Source organism: Amphiura filiformis, chromosome 6 (genome assembly GCF_039555335.1).
Source record: "Amphiura filiformis chromosome 6, Afil_fr2py, whole genome shotgun sequence".
NCBI lineage: Eukaryota > Metazoa > Echinodermata > Ophiuroidea > Amphilepidida > Amphiuridae > Amphiura > Amphiura filiformis.
The window spans coordinates 48,508,736-48,528,630 of record NC_092633.1 but is presented as its reverse complement, the minus strand read 5'-3'; the positions used below and the strand labels follow the sequence as shown (position 1 = coordinate 48,528,630).

Sequence of the window (19,895 nt, the reverse complement as noted above, 5' to 3'; positions counted from 1 at the left end):
TATAATCTTACTTTGTCATGATCTTGATATTCCACTCTTCGTCCCTATGGTCACACGATGGCTTTATGTCAACGCCGATGGACAAGCAGATTACATTAGCCTAATTTGCAGCAATTGAGGACCCAAAAGGACACCTTTTATACTTCACGAAACACATAAAGGTTTACCCTTTACAGTATGGAAATCTAGGCGTATGGTCTATCACACTTACTTATATTTTCTACTTGCACGTGGAGCTGAGCTGATCTTATCAACATTCAAAGCTTAGTATGCAAATCAACATTTTATACATATGTTGATTTTTTTCATTCAATTTAAAAGCCTAAAAATAATATTTTGTTTCTTGATTTGTTACATCTGTACAATATCTTTTGTGGGACTAATAACTCATCAAACACACCATACGAGGAATGTCCTGCTGTTAGCAAATAATATTATTTTGAAATTTATTAAATTTGCGATATAATACAAACTTTATGGCAACGTTTTACAAATTGATACTAGTGACATTAACAGCCACCGAAGTCACTTCTTTTGAGTCGACAAGACAAATTGGGCTAATCCATTTAAAATCCACACTCCACCTGTGGAAGATTTTGGAAATATCTGCCACAAGGGGAGTATGACTTTCAAATGGAATGAGCACATCAGGTAGCTCCATTTGAATTTCATACACCCTCTGAGAAAGATACAACCTGAATCTTTCCCTGAGGGAGAGTAAGTTTCAAATAGAGCTACCAATGTGTTAATTCTATTTGAAATTCATACTCACCCTGTGGAAGATGTTTCCAAAATCTTCCACAGGGGTAGTGTGGATTTTAAATGAAATAGCCCAATTAAGCACTATTGGCTTTCACTACCGCCTTCGAAGCATAAGAAAAAACAACCTATCCTGGCATTAACCCACGGCTATATTTGACTGGCCAGTTCAAAATACTTTGTACTCTATTTCTAAATTGATCATGTTTGATGATAACATCAAAAGTGCATCATTACCCAGAGTGAGTGTATGTTTGCTGTCTTTGCATCTGAATCAATTGGGCATTAAGGATTAAATGACACGCAGGTCTTTGTATTAATGTCTTAGCTTTGTAACCATTGTAAATATAGATGCAATTTAGCGATAAAATTGGCCCATATACGTATATTGGTGACCCAAATACCGTTAACGTGTCAAAATGGTTATTAGGAGTCTGCCATTTTCATCGGTAGAGCGTGTCCCAAATATGTGAAGGAATCGTTTTTATTTTTCACATAAAAGGCTTGTGAGAGCTTTGGCAAAAAAAACTGCATTGCTCATTTCCTAGCGAGCGTGTAGAAGAATTCAAATATCACAGATATACTTTTGTAGGTCCTGTGGTTCTGAGTTATGTTGTTAGGAGGGCTGAAACAACAACACTTTTGAAAAACGTACATTACTCATTGACAACAATAAATTAAGCAAGTTTGCAAAGTATAAGATTTGTAGAATGAACTTCTGTAAAACATCAAGGTGTTATTTGTCAATAATATATTGATCTAGATAATGGAAATCGATTTTTGGTTTGCTTCGACCAATAATAAATTGTCTACCCTTAATGTCATTAAAATATTGACTAAATTGACTGTTAAAATCAAAAAATTGCCAAATGAACTACACATAGCTCTCAATACAACGTGGTCCATATTTTATAAATACGCACGTGACCCATGGGCACGACATACCAAGACCAGCAAGCGTGACCAACTCCTCATGCATGGACCACTATAATACAGAAAATAATATAGGAACTCTGTAGATAAATATCATCAAATTTAAGTATTAATTGAATTGCAAAAATATTACACATGTTGCAATTCTGAATTTGTAATATGTTATCAAAAACAACATTTTGAAATTATTTGATGACGGAAAAAAATCAACGACGGAAACGTTTACAAAATAGACAATTTTGCTGCACACTTGTCTCGTGTTGTTCCGCGTTGCATTCAAAATGTATAGGAAGACCACCCGCTATGTAGAAGGTCACTTCGAGACTTACTATCTACAAGCTGTTATGGCAGCGCGGAGGTGGTCACGTGCGTATTTATAAAAGCACATATGTAAATATAACCGAAGTACACTGTTCAAGGAGGGCTCAAAATCACTTTGTCCAGACGTAATTCGATGGGATGTGCTGCAGATGCGTTGTATAGGCATATATAAAATTGGTGTTATCCTCGGCTTGTCTTTCAAAAGTTTGTATTCCTTACTAGACATGATAGATACAATAGTATACTCTAAATTATCATAACAATAATTATATTGGCACGATTTGTGAATTTCTGAACAGGATTTCAAGGTGAAAGATAAGGCAATTCACAACACAAGTGAGGACTTTTATGGCAGTGGTTAAAGCCATATTATAACATTTCTTTAAAATAAATTTGTATTCATTTTCAATAAAATGTTAGCATTTACTGTCAGATATGTCCCCTTTTAATTTTGAGCCGAACAAGTGAGGTAAAGCAAAGAAAATTGGAATTTACTACTAGCGCCAATGCATGTTACTCCGGCGGTTGTAATATGGTACGATCCTCTGGCATGTGTATGTGTCCCGCACGCCGTGTACGTAGGGGTGTGTTGACATCGAATACGCGTTCGACTAATATTTCCATCGTAATAATAAAACGCCGGTTCCGGCGGTTTATTCAAAATCTCGGATTTTGACAAAACTACAGCACCTGAAGTCTTGATTTTTGCAGAGAATCTTTGTTTACTAAAGTACATTACAATCGTGCAAAAACCTGAATTAAACTTTTTTTGAGGGCATTCTCCGTAGCAAATGTTATAATATGGCATTAAGAACAGAGAGCTTTAAAACAGTGCTGAGTGAATTTCGAATTCGTTCCCAGAATGTGAGATCCCCATCCAATCATAGGTCTTAAATCTTACAAAAAGAAGTTCCATAACACTGGAAGTGTGTTAGATATACACGTATGGTGAAGGACGAAGTAGATACTTTTGGGCAGGTTATGAATTTTGAGGTTTTTACATATCTTAAATATAGAGATATTTTGCTCCACAACGACGTTTTCCCCAATGAAATCGGACATTCCTAAGCGAAGATATTGAGTTCGGAAGTTATGGTATTATAAAATTGGAAATTGAGATATCGGCCTTTAAAATTATTATTGACAATGTTGAGAGTAGGAATTAACTTTGATAACAACAAACCCAAATTGTGATTTTTAGCTATTTATACCCGTATGCAGAGCATGCAGGGTATCTTCCCATCCTTGGGTTTCATCTTCTCCTCCTCCTTCTCCTCCTCCTCCTCCATCAAACACATTATTCTGTCAAGGCTAGCGCTAAAACTACAAAGGCCCCAGGGCCCATATGTGGTACACTCATGGGCCCTACCCCTGCAGATGTGCCTTTTGCCCATCTCGGCCCCAGAGGTCAAAGGTCACGGGCCCCAGGGGCTCAAATGTAAAAACACAAACCATGCCGTTTCTCATCAGATGAAGCAGCCTCAGGGCTCTGAGTTGGTACACTAATAGCCCCAGGGGTATTCTATAAATACAAGTATACATGAGCCCCATATGTTATATATTATGGGCCCCAGGGCCCCAAATGTTAAAAACAAGGGGCAACATATTGACAAGGCTAGCTCTAATGCTACAAGGGCACTAGGGCTCATATGTGGCACATGTATGAGGCCTAAATTGTAGATGTGCCTTTTGCCCATTTTAGCCCTAGAGGTTCAAGGCTAAGGGCCCCAGAGGCCCAAATGTTAAAACAAAGGGCCGGTCGTTTCTCAGCAAATAAAGTAGCTACAGGGTTCAGATTTGGTACACTAATAGGTCTGCAGCATTGTATTGTTATATGTATATATGAGCCCCATGTGTCACACAAAATGGGCCCCAGGGCCCCAAACGCTAAAACATAGGGCCGGCCGTTACTCAGTAAATAAAGCAGCTACAATGCCCAGCTTCAGTATACTGATAGAACTAGAGAATTATACTTCAACATATGTACATGAGCCTCATAAGTCAAATATTATGGGCCCAGGGCCCCGAATGTTAAAATCAAAGGGCCGGCCGTTTCTCATCAAATAAAACAGCTTTAGGGCTCAGAGTTTGTACACAGATTGCACTTGAAAATTATATTGTTATATGTACATGTGAGCCCTATATATCACATTATATGGGCCCCAGGGCCCCAAACGCTAAATCATAGGGCCGGCCGTTACTCAGTAAATAAAGCAGCTACAGGGTTCAGATTTGGTACACTAAACGGTCTTTAGCATTATATTGTTATATGTGTATATGAGCCCCATGTGTCACACAATATGGGCCTCAGGGCCCCAAACCCTAAAACATAGGGCCGGCCGTTACTCAGTAAATAAAGCAGCTACAATGCCCAGCTTGAGTCTACTGATAGCACTTGAGAATCATACTTCAACATATGTACATGAGCCCCATTAGTCATATATATTGGGCCCCAGGGCCCCAAATGTTAAAACAAAGGGCCGGCCATCATATAAAGCAGCTTTATGGCTCGGAGTTTGTACACAGATTGCACCTGAGAATTACATTGTTATATGTACATATGAGCCCCATATATCACATAATATTGGCCCCAGGGCCCCAAACGCTAAAACATAGGGCCGGCCGTTACTCAGTAAATAAAGTAGCTACAGTGGCCAGCTTGAGTCTACTGATAGCACTAGAGAATTATACTTCAACATAATTATGTACATGGGCCTCATAAGTCAAATATTATGGGCCCCATGGCCCCAAATGTTAAAATAAAGGGCGGGCTGTTTCTCATCAAAGAAAGCAGCTTCCGGGCTCAGAATATGTACACAGAATTATACTGTTACTAACACCCACACACTCATCCACCCCACACACGTAGGACTAAACAGACAGATCGTATTATATCATAATTGGAAATACCAGCGTGAAGCGTTAAGGCTGTTCCAGTTAAATTACATACCCATTGGCTGTTCCATTTAATTTACATACTCCCTCTGAAATGGCCTCAAAAAAGGCTGTTCCGTATAATTTACATACTCCCTCTGAAATGGCTGTTCCATTTAATTTACATACTCCCTCTTGAATAGTTTCCCCCCTAATCATATTGCATAGCCTCACTGTGAGTAAGAGATACTGACAACAGCAACCTATAGAGAGTAAGAGAGACAACTCCCCTGGGAGGGACTTTTTACAATTTCTTTATTTTAAGGGCTACGACCGTGCAACCTACATTCAATTAAAGCTTGTGACTTTGACTTTCACTTTTTACACATTTTCTGCCAATTGGGCGACTTTTTACAATTTCTTTATTTTAAGTCCTCAGCAAATAAGGACTGTAAGTTTGGGTACACCGATAACATGCAGGGTATAGCCGTATTTGTGTACAAATATATAGCCTTCTAGTTCTCCATTTACGATCCTGTCCAAAAGTGTTTGGTTTTGATATGACACATCACAATTACGAGTTGGTTGATATAAATTAACAAGTTCCTGTACATATACTGGAGCAAATTATGTACTCAAACAAGGGAAGAATCTTACGCATCGTAACTAGAACATAGAAACTTTCAAACATTACAAACCAGGGCACGAAATCAAATTAATGATACTTAATCGTAATTCTTAATATACCAATTATAAAGGGGGAAAGAAAAACTATAAATCGCACATTAGCACAATTAAACATGAAATTATAATTGATACATGGCATTCATAGGCAGATAAACCAGTGTAAAAACTCTGGACATATCTGTCTGTACGGGGACTAGAACCCTAGACCCCTCGCTTGCGGGGCGAGCACTCTAACCACTAAGATACACAGACTACCCCTGATAAACCCGGCTCAAGTTTGGTACTTATGGCATGTATGGATATGAGCAGTCAGGGTCAACAGTACAAAAAATACACAATTCACCAGCGTAGGAGATCAATTAAAAATGTTTATCCGCCAGCTATATTACTATACACATAAGGGAAGGGGCTTACGCATATGAATATATTTAAAAGTAACAACAAGATTTCACAAAGAAGATATGAGGTCATTAATAATTGACACTGTTTACTAACATAAAGGACAATGAGACTCCTTCTTATTTTGACCATTGATAGTGTCGTCCAGTGTTGTACACATACAGTAAACAGAATGAAATAGGCCGATGATTTAATAGACCATATTTTTTCTTCGATCGCACTAATCACACAATGTCTTCGTAAAATTATTGATGCTCAGAGTATGTAATTCATAGTATTCCTGCAAGATCTTTAAGATATCACGCCAAATTTTAAAACACCTTGTGGTTGCACAAAAACTGGTAATTACAAACACAAGTGAATATCTTACACTTGAGGCTTTACATTTGATATTATGATCATGTTAATAACAGCGCTAGAAAGTGCTCTGCCAATATTTACACTTAATGATGCTACTCAAAGAATACATTTGAAATGTTGAATGAATAATTATTTTTTCATAAAAGCGTGTTGCCGCCCTTGTTGTGTTTACCGCTGGTTTAACTTATGCAAGAAATTGCATACATTTTCTGAAGAGGAAATATTGTTTTTCATTTTTTTCAAACCCTATACTTAATTATATCAGAACTGCCCTTTCAAGCAACATTTTCTGTTTGACTATTTCAGTTAGTTACATGTTTTGTTTCTAGACGTGATATGAAATATAATTGTGCGTCATTTAGTTAATGTTAATACATTTAAGGTGGTACTACACCCCTTGATAAATTTGTGACTATTTTTGCATTTTTCTCAAAAACTAATAAGTTATGTAAATATTATAGGGGCAAGGAATCCAGTTACTACACTAGAATTTCAGTGACTCAAGACACAAGTAGTTATTGATTTATTGATCACATATTGGTTTCCCTCATTTTGGCTGTAACCCCACAACTGTTGTCTGTGCTGAAATAACATTTCCAGTGCAGTAGTTGTAGTCCTTGCGCCTATAATATACATAATCTTACTTGTCACCAATGCAAGATAATTTTTGAGAAAAATGCAAAAATAGGCACAAAATTGGCCAGGGGTGTAGTACCACCTTAAAGGATTTTATTTTATTTGTTTAATACATTGGTCATTCCTTACAGTTTTGATATACAGTGAATTTCCGATAAATTCCTATATTTTACTTTCATATTATATTATATTTAATATTTCATTAGAGATTAAGTTATATCAAGGTATGACAGTTTCTTGTCAGCTCTTCCTTAAATGCCAATGTACTGGCATGTCTATAGATGAGTTAACCCGACCCGGTAATAAGCTTAACGGACATAAATAAACATCTCAAAAAAAGTAACTAACCCCCCTTAAATAATGTCCAATATTCAAAAAGGGGCTATTGTATTTCAAATCTGTAAAATGCGTTGGAAGCAGAATTTATTTCTGCGCATTTTGACACCTCATTTGATACGATAGAATTTAATGTAGTGAGGCCTAGATTTGAAATACAATTGCCCGTTTTTGTATAATGGTCATTATTTAAGGGGGGTTAGTTATTTTTTTTGAGATGTTTACTTCGGACATAGCGCTATTGCCGACTAATGTGGACGTAATGAGGGATTAGTGGAAACATTTTAATTGCGTCGGACATAAGCCTACACAAAATATCACCGGGAATAACTGCCCCAGCAAGGACAAAAACGTTGGGGTTATGATTCTGGTAAAAACAGTTTAGTAACATTTTGTCGGGTTATACAAAGGTCGTAAAAACATTTTCCCCAAATATTTTGTCAACACTTTTAAGTGTTTAAGTGTTTTAAACATAACATTATGTTAGAATATTTAAACATTTTCTGGCAAATTTTTCTAGCTTTTTGCTAATAATGTCAACAACTTTTTTGTTTGTTTGCTGGGACATGTGTGGACGCAGCTTAACACTGTTTTAAATCTAATATTATAAATTGATGCAAATTATGGCGTAGTTTCATTGTCTGTTTTGGGCTAACTTTTGTTTAGTGAAAACTAATAAATGAGTGAATGGATGGATGAATGAAATGATCGAACTGATCATCCATGAAATTACAGCTGTCAAGATAAGTTTATATAGTCGTATTCACACTGTCATAAGTCACTTATTACCGGTGATCAGTGACTTATTACCGGCAATAAGTGACTTATTACTGGTAATAAGTGACTTATTACCGTAATAAGTGACTTATTGCCGGTAATAAGTGACTTATTGCGGTAATAAATGACTTATTACCGGTAGTAAGTGACTTATTACCGGTAATAAGTGACTTATTACCTCACTTATTACCGGTAATAAGTGACTTATTACCGATAATAAGTGATTTATTACCGTAATAAGTGACTTATTACCGTAATAAGTGACTTATTTCCGACTTACAAATGAAAGGAACCAGGGCACAAGAGAAGCTATTATTTGATACACAAAATCTAATATTATTAATTGATACAAATCATGATATTTATAGTTTATTGTCTGTTTTAGGCTAACAATCATTGTGAGAATGTTCATAACCAGGGACGACTTGCAGATAAAGTGAAACATCCTAACTGACCTTTGTTCAAAATTTTAAAACAAGATCAATTAATAATGCACTTGTTTTCGTTGTTGAAAGTGATTCAATCACGTTTCACCGTTGTTCATCACCGATTAATTTTCCGGCGTCACTGTGTGGTTTACTATGCGTGGGCATCTTGATACCACGCTGACAACGCGGACGCATCGTTGTTAATCAGTGATGAACAACGGTGAAACATGATTGAATCCCTATAACTTTGTAACGGAGGATCAGAGACATTCGAGCTTTGCTGTTTTTGACCTCTACACAACATACTCTTGTAACGTAATCATGTATTTTTTGATCTTGGTAAAAATAAACTGAATCTGAATCTGATATTATATTATATTCGATGGCCTAATAATAATTTCTGTGAATTGCAAGATGTGACCGTTTGAATAACCAGAATCGGAGAAACAATAAAAACGGTATACATGTTCATACAGTAGTGGGTTTGGAAAGCAGCCAATCCGATATTACAACATCCGTTTTGATAAGATTTAAAAAAAAGTATTGCTTTTGAAAAAATGAAAATAAAGTTTTGCAAAGGTAGGAAACATCAAAAGAAAGCCTTATATCCATGCCATGGAAAATGCAACATTAAAATAACTTTGAAAAACAAATATTTCGTGCATCTAATATATACACAGACACGTAAAAGGAAGGTTGTGAATACAATTTTAATATTTGCCATTCAGTACTGCAAAGGATGTGTCATTCTACGCAAATCTCTCTTGTGTTGTCTCATGATGAATATTCATCGACCTGTCACTTTCGTTCCATTCACGATGTACACTATACAAGTAATCTCAACAGAGATGGCAAGATGGTGTATAGTAGTATCCCTTGTTTATAGAGAAGACAATGTGATCAGACAAAAATAAAGGCAATTGATTGAGCAAAGTACATTTGTAGCAAATTAGAGTGTTGCACACCGACATCACCTGGCTAATAATTACTTGGTACAGCAGATAATCAATACCCGGGATCGATACACGTGAATGTGCTATGCACGATTTGATATTGGATACCGGGGTAGAAAATGATGAATATCTCCCGTAATTGATTTAGTCTAAAGAAACCAGATTTGGTTCCTTGCACTTGAATATATTTGTTGAACGGATATGATAGTCGTTAGCTTGCGTCTTGAGAAAGAAGATTGCATCTTGAACTCAAAACCTGACAAAAATTCTGATTTTATATGTACCGAACTATAGTGCAGTGTATAGGCCAATCGTGGAGGTAGTCTTAAAGCAAATGACCTATAGGGTATACCATGCTCACTCACACACAGCGAGGTCAGTCACCGGGCTCATTAGCCTTAGTCAGATGTCCTTCGGCCCATAATGCGTCTCAAAACTATTAAACAGGTCGGAACAAAATGGCCATGCGTGGCGGTGGATTCAACCTACCAAGGCGATTTCTGCCATGAAGATATCGGGGCGATGACACTGTGTGTTGAAGATCGATTTTTTTTACTGAGCATAAAGAGGATTGTTATAACAAGTTAGTTATGTCTACCGATGGACAAATGTCGACATTTACTTGTTTGCCATGGTTAAACCAAGTCCTACACCAAAACCTGATCGTTTGCCCCGCAGGGCTACAAAGAAGCACAAACCGCAAAATGTTGATATCCAACAAGCTTAAACAATAAATTAGCCCCCGAAAGAGGACAGGGCTTGACGAATGAGGGAAATTGTGGGGTAAAAAGTAAAAGAAAAATGTAGGGTTAGAATTAGGGTTAGGGTTTAGGTTAGGTTAGGGTTTTGGGGTAGGGTTAGGGTTTAGGGTAAGGGTTAGGGTTAGGGTTTGTAATAGTGACGTATTACCGGTAATAAGTGACTTATGTCCGGCCGTGTGAACACGACTTTAAATTTAACGTGGAGTCAAAGAAGCAGTTCACATCAAAACCAACCAACCATCTCTCAACAAAGACGGGGGCCGGCTCAAGCTTTCAGGAGTCTACGAGTCTGTTATCAGGTCAAAGGTCAAGAAAATCACGACCTGATACAGTCACTCACTCGTTGATGAAAGATGGAGTACCATCTGAAAATTCCGAGGTAGGAATTATTTCCTTGTGTTTGGATCAAAAATTTAAATCAAAATCACGACTTTAAATTGTTTTTATTAATTACTTTTCATTCTTCATTCATTGATATAATTATCTCTTTGTTGTTAAAAACTTTCCTTGTTCTAAAATCAATATACTAGGCACACACCAGTAGAGAATCAAAGGATACACAGTGCATGTTAATAATAATTCATTGGGAAGATTGTGGTATCAATTTTGAATTAACTAACCAGATCAAGTTGTCAATCTTGCCCACTATACACGTTGGTTATTATTTGTTTTAACTATTTTTGTACCTGCGATTTCAACACTGTTGATGCAGTTGGTTCCTGATGAAATACATCTACTTGGTCACTTATAATTAAAGACAGAGATAAAAATAATTTATCGCGTCTGATGTCACTGTCAATTACGATCCTTGATTGGTTTACACAGGTTTATCAGCGCGTAAAAGGAAGACCGACCTATCTGGTGCTGATCGGAGAAAAGGAATAGCAGCAAATGGCGAAAAATTCCGTACTTTTACAAGGCAAAAAGCAGCTTTTCTAGGCATTGTGGACATGGTGCCTTCGGTTATGAAAGTTTCCTACTACAAAGACAAAACGTTTGAGATGGTTTGCATGTCGAAAGGTGCAAAATTAACAATAAGGCGCCCGGTTATAAATCCGCGTTCAGCAAGTTATCATCACGACACTTGTAAACAAACCGTGCTCGAGTTTGATTGACAGATGACGTCAGACGCGATAAATTCTCTTTATCTTTGTCTTTCATTATAGAACAGGACAGTGTTTCCATTATTTTCCTTGGTGTTAACGTTTAAGCAAGATGAGGCACTTGTAATAAATCTAGATTAAGTCAGCAAAAGAAAACTAGGACTTTGCGATGTAATTTCAAATAACGAATCTAAATTTATTAACGCAACGCTGCGACACGGTTTTGACCGAGTTTTGTTTAGTTATTTTTTGTGCTTTGCATAGTGGCGGGAAAAACGTCAGCTCCTTCTAAAACGATATAGCCATACAGTGTATAGCACAAAAATATATTCAATTGCATTTTCATTTTAGTTGTAAAATGTTCTCCATATCAACTACGTAATATTTATATGTGCACCTTTTGGTCCAGTTTCAGACCATAGTTGTCTTTATTTGGTACATGTAGCAAATTACAAATTATATATAACTTAGCGAGTGGTATATTCTGACTTTAAGTGATCCTGTGATGTAATGATTGGTATGTATGGTACTTCTATGGATTGCATTCACAACAAGTAATTCTTCTCTTGGTGTCGGCAATTGTCGACTTACTCATCAAATTGGAGGTGAGAAGAATCAGGAGCTATCACTATAATGGCGTGAGACTTCGTTTTTTTAATCATAGTATTGCGGAGTCGGCAATTACTAACCTATTATCAATAGACTTAGTTGTTCTTATTGCATCAGCAATAGCTCATACCTATGTCTACAATATCGATCAGGTCATGAAAGTCGAGCAAACTATAAAGATGCTCCACAATTGCCGAAATTTGTACTATATACAAGACGTGGAAAAGAAACTTCACCTCGTATTTTATATCGAATAACGTTTTCTTGAAACTATGCGATACCGGCAATTGTCGACTTCCTCTGCCGTATCTCAATTTCCAAACATGCTGATCGGCGTATTTAAATCTAGCAACTATTTTAAAGTGTTGCGATTTGATAGTTCACAGCATATTGTGAATGGTAGTGGGCTTTGGCAAAAATTGCATTAATCATTTCATAGCGAGTGTGTAAAAGAATTCAAATATCACAGATATACTTTTGTAGGTCCCGTGGTTCTTGAGTTATGTTGTAAAGAGGGCTGAAACAACAACACTTTTGTAAAACGCACATAACTCATTAACAACAATAAATCAAGCAAGTTTGCAAAGTATATGATTTGTAGAATGGACTTTTGCAAAACATCAAAGTGTTATTTTTCAGTAATATTTTGATTAAAATAATGACCGCGTCTACCCTTAAGGTGCAATATTATGGCTAAGGGTACAGTCTGATATATAAGGGTACGAAAACGACAGTGTGGTTGATGGTCAAGATTCATTATTGTTATACAATTAATGTTATTCGCCGTCGAAGTGACGTAGTTAATCGGATTAACTACCATAGCAACAGATGACAAAAACTGCACTACGACGTTCACGCGGTACCGATTCATTGAACAATAGATGTCAAAGAAAGGTTAATCACTCGCACCTGTAAGATTAGTATCTTTGAAAAGAGCAGTATTGTATTCAATCTATGTTTGCTGACATTATACAGGTGATTAATGCAATCTGTTTGTAGTGCAGGGCGATCTATTCAAAAATTGTATTCATCTATTGCTATGGTAGCTAAACCGATTATGACGTCACTTCGACGGCGAATAGAATCCACGTGATTGTAGTCCGTATATTACTTTCTGTGTATGTTTTATTAACTTCATTTGAATATTGCAAGCTATTGCAGCAAGTTGATATAGGTATTGAACACTTATGCACATTGTAACATGTTTCTGTGAAAAATGGTTGTAATGATCAAAATTTATTTAATGATCTGTGTGGTGGATGCGGGGGGTGTGTGTAAGACGATAAAATAACAATTCGGCTTTATGTCACCAATTCAGTGATTCTTCTCGTTTTAGTAATCGCTCCCGTTTACTCAGATTGCGGAGGGGCTGTGCGAAGCGCGGTTATCCCGCTACTAAAATATAAATATTAAAATCATACTTTTCTTAACTGACTGACTGCAACTAAAGAAAAACATTAGATAGACATAATATAGATTCCTTTACAAGATCATCCATTCCATTCGCGAAAATAATTTGATGTACAAGATTATCATAGAAAGTGTCATAAAGAGGGGGAGCAACATGAGCAAAGTGTTTTTATTTTCATTTCTCCACACATGGTATTGTATACAGTGCGCAAAACAATAAGGTACCAGTTACTTTGCACTACTGTATATTCTAAACAAAGACAGATACATCATAATAAGAACCAGATGCCAAATAGTGGCATCTTTTAGCTCGGATTTAAGACCTCATTTGGTGAAATTGTCAAGAAATAAAGATACGATGATCCAAAAGCCCGATAAAGATGCAAATTCAAAAGTTGCAGTATCTCCATTCCATGCCCTATTGAATTTTACATAAAGCGTTCTCGGACAAGAGAACACAACAGCGACGTGCTTTCCATTGATTAGCACATTACAACTAACGTCGTGATTTCATTAATTTGACCATAAAAGTGCTACTTCTGATTTGGTTCATTTCTTGGGTTTTAGATCACCATTTCTTTAATTCTCAACCAATTTCAACAAATGAGGTGTTACATCCGAGCTAAAGGTATACAGATACTGCCTGCTTGTTATAAATTTGACATATTTGTCTTAGTTGAGGATAGACAGGGGTGAACATAGCTGGTACCTTAATTCTTTTGCGCACTGTATTATATATTTATTGAATGGGTTGAATTACATGTACAAGTTGACATTGAAAATCATACTTGCATAGAATCAGACGCACAAATATTGCACTTTACCAAATCAGCTTAGTTACACCCCGCAAGCATTAAAATAAAGAAAACATGTTTAACATGATTACGAGATTACCGAGATAAAATTATGTTTGGAGTGTCATTAATATATAGGGTGAATGGCTGACAAATACTAACTTAGCGGAAATAGATGTATCTTGTAGATTAATTTCATTTACGATGTATGATCTTTTATTTATTCAACGAAGAATGGGTCACGTGCCACGTTTAAGCACCCACTACAAAGATAACGATCAGTAACTAATGATCACAACGTGTATGACAATAGTTGCGAAACTACATTTTTTGAAGATGCTAAAGATGTAATAGTATTACAAATCTAATAATCAGTTGTCATAGGTAGGCAATATCTTTTGATTCTTTCCTTTTCAAAGGTACAATGGTTTAGACGGCAATTGCCGATATCAATACAGGAATCATTGTGTTTGAATGCATATCTAATATTTAGTTGTCAGAAGTGAGCAATTGCCGACTTCAAGCTAATTATAGTTTTGAGATCATTAATATCGGCGAATAACGAACTACTACCAAGACTTTTAATTAAATGAAGATCAAATACATGTTGCCTTCAAAAGGGAGACTGATAAATGTGATTATTGAGTCCGCATGAAAAATAAGTGGTAGATGATGAAGTAGCAGAAAAGGGAGGATGAGGAGGAGATGAGGCGGAGGAGGTGGCGGATGAGAAGAAGAAGATGAAGGTGGAGAAGATGAAGAAGAGCAAAAGGAAGAAAAAGAAGAAGAAGAAGAAGAAGAAGAAGAAGAAGAAGAAGAAGAAGAAGAAGAAGAAGAAGAAGAAGAAGAAAAAGAAAAAGAAAAAGAAAAAGGAAAAGAAGAAGAAGAAGAAGAAGAAGAAGAAGAAGAAGAAGAAGAAGAAGAAGAAGAAGAAGAAGAAGAAGAAGAAAAAGAAAAAGAAAAAGAAAAGAAGAAGAAGAAGAAGAAGAAGAAGAAGAAGAAGAAGAAGAAGAAGAAGAAGAAGAAGAAGAAGAAGAAGAAGAAGAAGAAGGAGAAGAAGAAGAAGAAGAAGAAGAAGAAGAAGAAGAAGAAGAAGAAGAAGAAGGTGAAGATGAGGAAGACGGGTAAAAGAAGAAGACAAAAAGATAACGACAACGACGGCAAAGAAGAAAAAGAACATAACTGTGAAGAAATCAACAAGCAGCCTAAATTGAAGGAACACACACTTTAAACGCCGAATAGACCTCGCCCTAGAAAAACTACACATTAACACAAGAGTATACCGGGGAAAACAGTAAATTAGCTCACACTTCATCTGTGACAAATTGATCGTGTGTAAAATTGGCAACTTTGTTAGTGCTACGTAAATGTATGTCAGCACCTTGTGTGTCATTAATTTTTAATACATTGTATTCTCCGCACGTGTGATTCACAACCTAAAAGTGGAACATGCACTAACAATTGTAAAATGCCAGTAGATACCACAAATATGAGGATTAATATCCATGTCGTGATGTAGAAGAAGTTATGGTTTAAATATGATTCATTAACAAATAATGATTACATTAGGAAACGAATTTGGAGAAAACGTTCTGTTAATAAAATACTATGCTGAGCCACCAGCCTGAGTGGCTCACGCTCCAGTAATTTCAGATGATTGAGCTCAGTACTACATCAAATAATGTCTTCCAATTCATGAAAACAAATAGATAATCAGCTTATCGGATTAAAAGCTTAGAGGGAAGGTCTTGCTGCTCAGCGAGTGTTTGTAATTATCAGAAGGTTTTCTCCAAATTCATTCTCTAATGATCACTAAATTGGTACTCATGCATATTCAAAGATAGCGCATATGTGACGTGTCATGTCAAAAGGAAACACTCTTGGGCAGGATCTTAAATGGAGAAATAGCCAAAAATCTGCCCGGGGATGATTTTTTCACAATTTGGGTTTGTTGCGAATTTTTGATGTTATTAATGTTAAAAATATCGTCTGATAGTTTCAAACCGGAGTATAACTGGCACCTTGTATTTTTTGAGACATTTTTCAAGGTTATTCCTACTCTCAACATTGTCAATAATATTTTCAAAAGCCGATATCTCAATTTCCAATTTCATAGTACCATAACTTACGAACTCAATATCTTCGCTTTGGAATGTCCGATTTCATTGGGGAAAACGGCGTTGTGCAGCAAAATATCTCTATATTTAGGATATGTAAAAACCTCAAAATTGATAACCTGCCTAAAAGTGTCTCCTTTTGACATGACACGTCACATATGATAACAGTCCATATCACAACGTTTCAAAACCCTGTATTTGTTCGTATAATTTTGTGTCGTGTTTTTGGCTTCCGTGCGCGTTATAAAACGTAAAATGCAAATGCTATTTCAAACCAACGAGTCACATAATGAAACCAAGGATCAACAGATAATACAAGATGATGCAAATGGTTGGAAACAAACAAAATATGAGGAAAGGAAGCAGTAAACCCTAAAAACCCTAAAATCACAGCAAAGTATGCATGATAAACTCAGATCAAGGAACAAGTTAAAACAGGAAAAAGGTAAAAAGACTAATGAATATAAAGTACTATCATGAATAAAGAACCATGGCTCGTGCCAGCAAGGACGAATATAACTGGGGTAATTTCCCCATGGACAGAGATTTTAGACGAATTTTATAAAGGAAATGAAACGAAGTAATATACATAAAGATATTTATAAAAATTTTCATTCTAAATCGGATTTTATTTTATCATACCCCTCCCCGTCTTTTCTAGTTCGAGCTCTATGTCTTGTAACGTCGCCTTGGTTATGATAATTCTTGGGATGGAACATTGAGCGTATTATATAACTGCCATTTATTTATGAAATAGATAACCATGTACCGTATGCAAACAAGAAGTCTATATATTAAGTATACATTAAGTATAATTATATTTCAGACCCACCAAACCTTTAAAATCAGCAGATAGGCGAGGTATGCTTGTTTCTGTAGACAAGGACAGTCTTCAGTGAACGGCTCTTTTCAGAGCCACCAAAACCTTTACATTAGCAGATAGGCGAGATCTGCTTGTTCTCTGTTGACAAGGGGCAGTCTTCAGTGAACGGCTCTTTTCAGAGCCATCAGTAGACAAGTTGCAGTCTACATGTCATATTCTTAGGTATTTTGTCCTGAAGAAATCAGAGCTACTCCTGACGAAAGCTTGACAGTACTAAACTTGTCCGACGGCGAACCCGCTAAACACTAACTAATTGTTATGAATTCCCGTCGTAAAAGCCTATTCCCCAATTTATACATTATGTATTGTTTTTAACACCTGACGGCCAATATTTTTGAATTATTATTATCTATTTTATTCGAGCCTTTCTTTACAGCAGATTCCTCCAAAAGAAGAAATGCCCAAACTTATTCTTCATTTTACTCCTGTATTCATTTGTTAATAAACACTTCGTAAGCCTAAAAATGTACCGTACTCCACTAAAAGGCTGTCAGCATTCATCTTTATTTCTACCAACTTTAGTAGAAAAAAGCATTTGCTGTTTTGTATGAAAATAATGATTTGATGTATTACGTGACTTACAGTACAAATTAAGTCCAACACAATTTGCCTTTTTGTGCAGCACTTAAAATGAACTTATTACAAATATTCTGTTTTTGTCACGAATACTATTATTAGTTTTGAACATTTTTACCCGGAGAAGAAAAATCAGAATTCAGATAATGTAGTTTAGTTGAGTTAGCCTTTTATTTTTATTTGAAATTATTTGACAATTGATAAACAAGAAATTATTATCCCAATACATCATTAATAATCATCATAATATAATGCTATTGATTAAACAAAATTATAGTCTTCCCAAGTAATAACACGCATTTTATAAGAAGATTCTTTCTTTTAAAAAGGGGCTGACTGACTCAGGGCCGGATTTACCTTTTGCCGGTCCCTGGGCAAGGCAGCATGATTGGCCACTGGCTCTTCGGATAGAAGTGTTTCACCCACCTCCACTTCTTGCTTCAATTTTAATTTTTTAAATGGAGAAACAATTGAGACACAAAAGAACTTATGGTTTAAATATGATGGTTAGAAAAACCAAAAAAAAAAACAAACAAAAACAACAACAAAAAACCACAAAAAAACCCCCAAAAACCAAAAAAAAAAACCAAAACCAAAAAAAAAAAAAACCCAGAAAATGATTAGCATATTCATGCATGTTAGTTAAAACAATATTCTTGTAACATTTGCTAAAGAGGGCACCTTCACTGTTGCAATGAATAACATACCACTACTAACTCAAGGCTTTAGGTACTTTAGCTGTAACAGAATCCGATATTTGGAATAAAACGACGGAGCACGTCGTTTGATCATGACGATCGAACACCGGAACACGTAAGTGATGTTCATAACACTGTTCATGACCGACAGCTTAACATACATTGGCGACATAATGTGCTGTTGGTATAAGCTAGCGATTTTTCTTTGTTTTACCTCATCTGTTGGGGTCAAAGGTAAAGGGGACATATAGCTGACAGTGAAAACTAATGCTTTGTGAAAAACAAAATAATACACATGGAAATGTTACAATATGGCTTTAATGATCAACAATCCATATAGAACGTTTGTGCTTTGTTCGTGTATCATTTTATACTTTCATTTGGCTTCCATGTGCGCAGTAATGAAACGTAGGTCAATGTTGTCTCAAGCCAAAGACTTACTAAATCAAGGATAAACACAGGCGGTGATGGAAGCGATATCGCCTATTTTGAGGTCGCCATTGGATTAACACATGAAATCTTCACAAACAATTCTAAATTTGTTATGTGGTGTCAAAGCAAAATTATCTTACTCTAAAACCGTTGGGGTTCGACCCCACTGCAAGTATGTTAATTTTCCGTTTGTAATTGCTAACCGTGTATTTTGAATGGGGCTGTCAGCCCTGTATCTTCGCCAGCCTCGTACGTCACGTGTTGCGCTTCCTATGCCGCCTGGATACAAGAGTATGTCTATACAAAATGATAGGAACAAAACATGAGCAAAGGGAGATATTAACAATCATCAAACCTTGAAACTGTACAGAAAATCAGGTTAAAAAGTTTTCAAAATTAATTCCAAGAAAATCTCACTGTTTCCGTACATGTAGAGTTTTGACAATCCAGTCTGTTGCCTTTCTCAATGGTGAATGCCAATCGATCCTTCGTTGGATGGAATGACGTCATCGGATGATGACGCCCTCTAGAAAGAGATAGGACAACATTTAAAAGGGCATTTCGTGATCCACAGCCTCATCCCCCCACTTTTCTCAAAAAAAGTTGAGATTTTTATATCACTGGAAAACTCTGGCTACATAATGTTTATGTACAAAATATATCTTGCAGATTAATTTGTTTAGCAAAGATATCGTGAAATTTGAATTTCGTTCTGGTATACCAGAACGAAATTACAACGCAATGTCCATGCCCGGGTGTCTATGGAGCAGTGCACACATAATCATGCATAACTCGCAAACGCAAAATCGGAATCAACTGACATTTTGGGAATAGGTTTTTTCGTGGATATGTACTGAAATATGTTATAAAAAGAGGATGCTAGGATCACGAAATACACAATACTCCTTTAACTGATCATCTCAACACAATGTATGAAACGGACAATTATACATTCACCATGCTTACAAAACAGAGGAAAGTGGTTCAATGCCATTTTTAGACACGCTTAGTGCATAAGCCAGACGGCAGTGTTAAGCTTCTTGTTTATA

General features: G+C 36.2%; 1 protein-coding gene across 1 annotated transcript in view; it reads left to right on the top strand.

The window, feature by feature from the left end:
- LOC140155529 (uncharacterized) overlaps positions 1-19,895 on the top strand; it is a 120,015-nt gene that overhangs the window by 78,755 nt on the left and 21,365 nt on the right. The window lies entirely within an intron of this gene.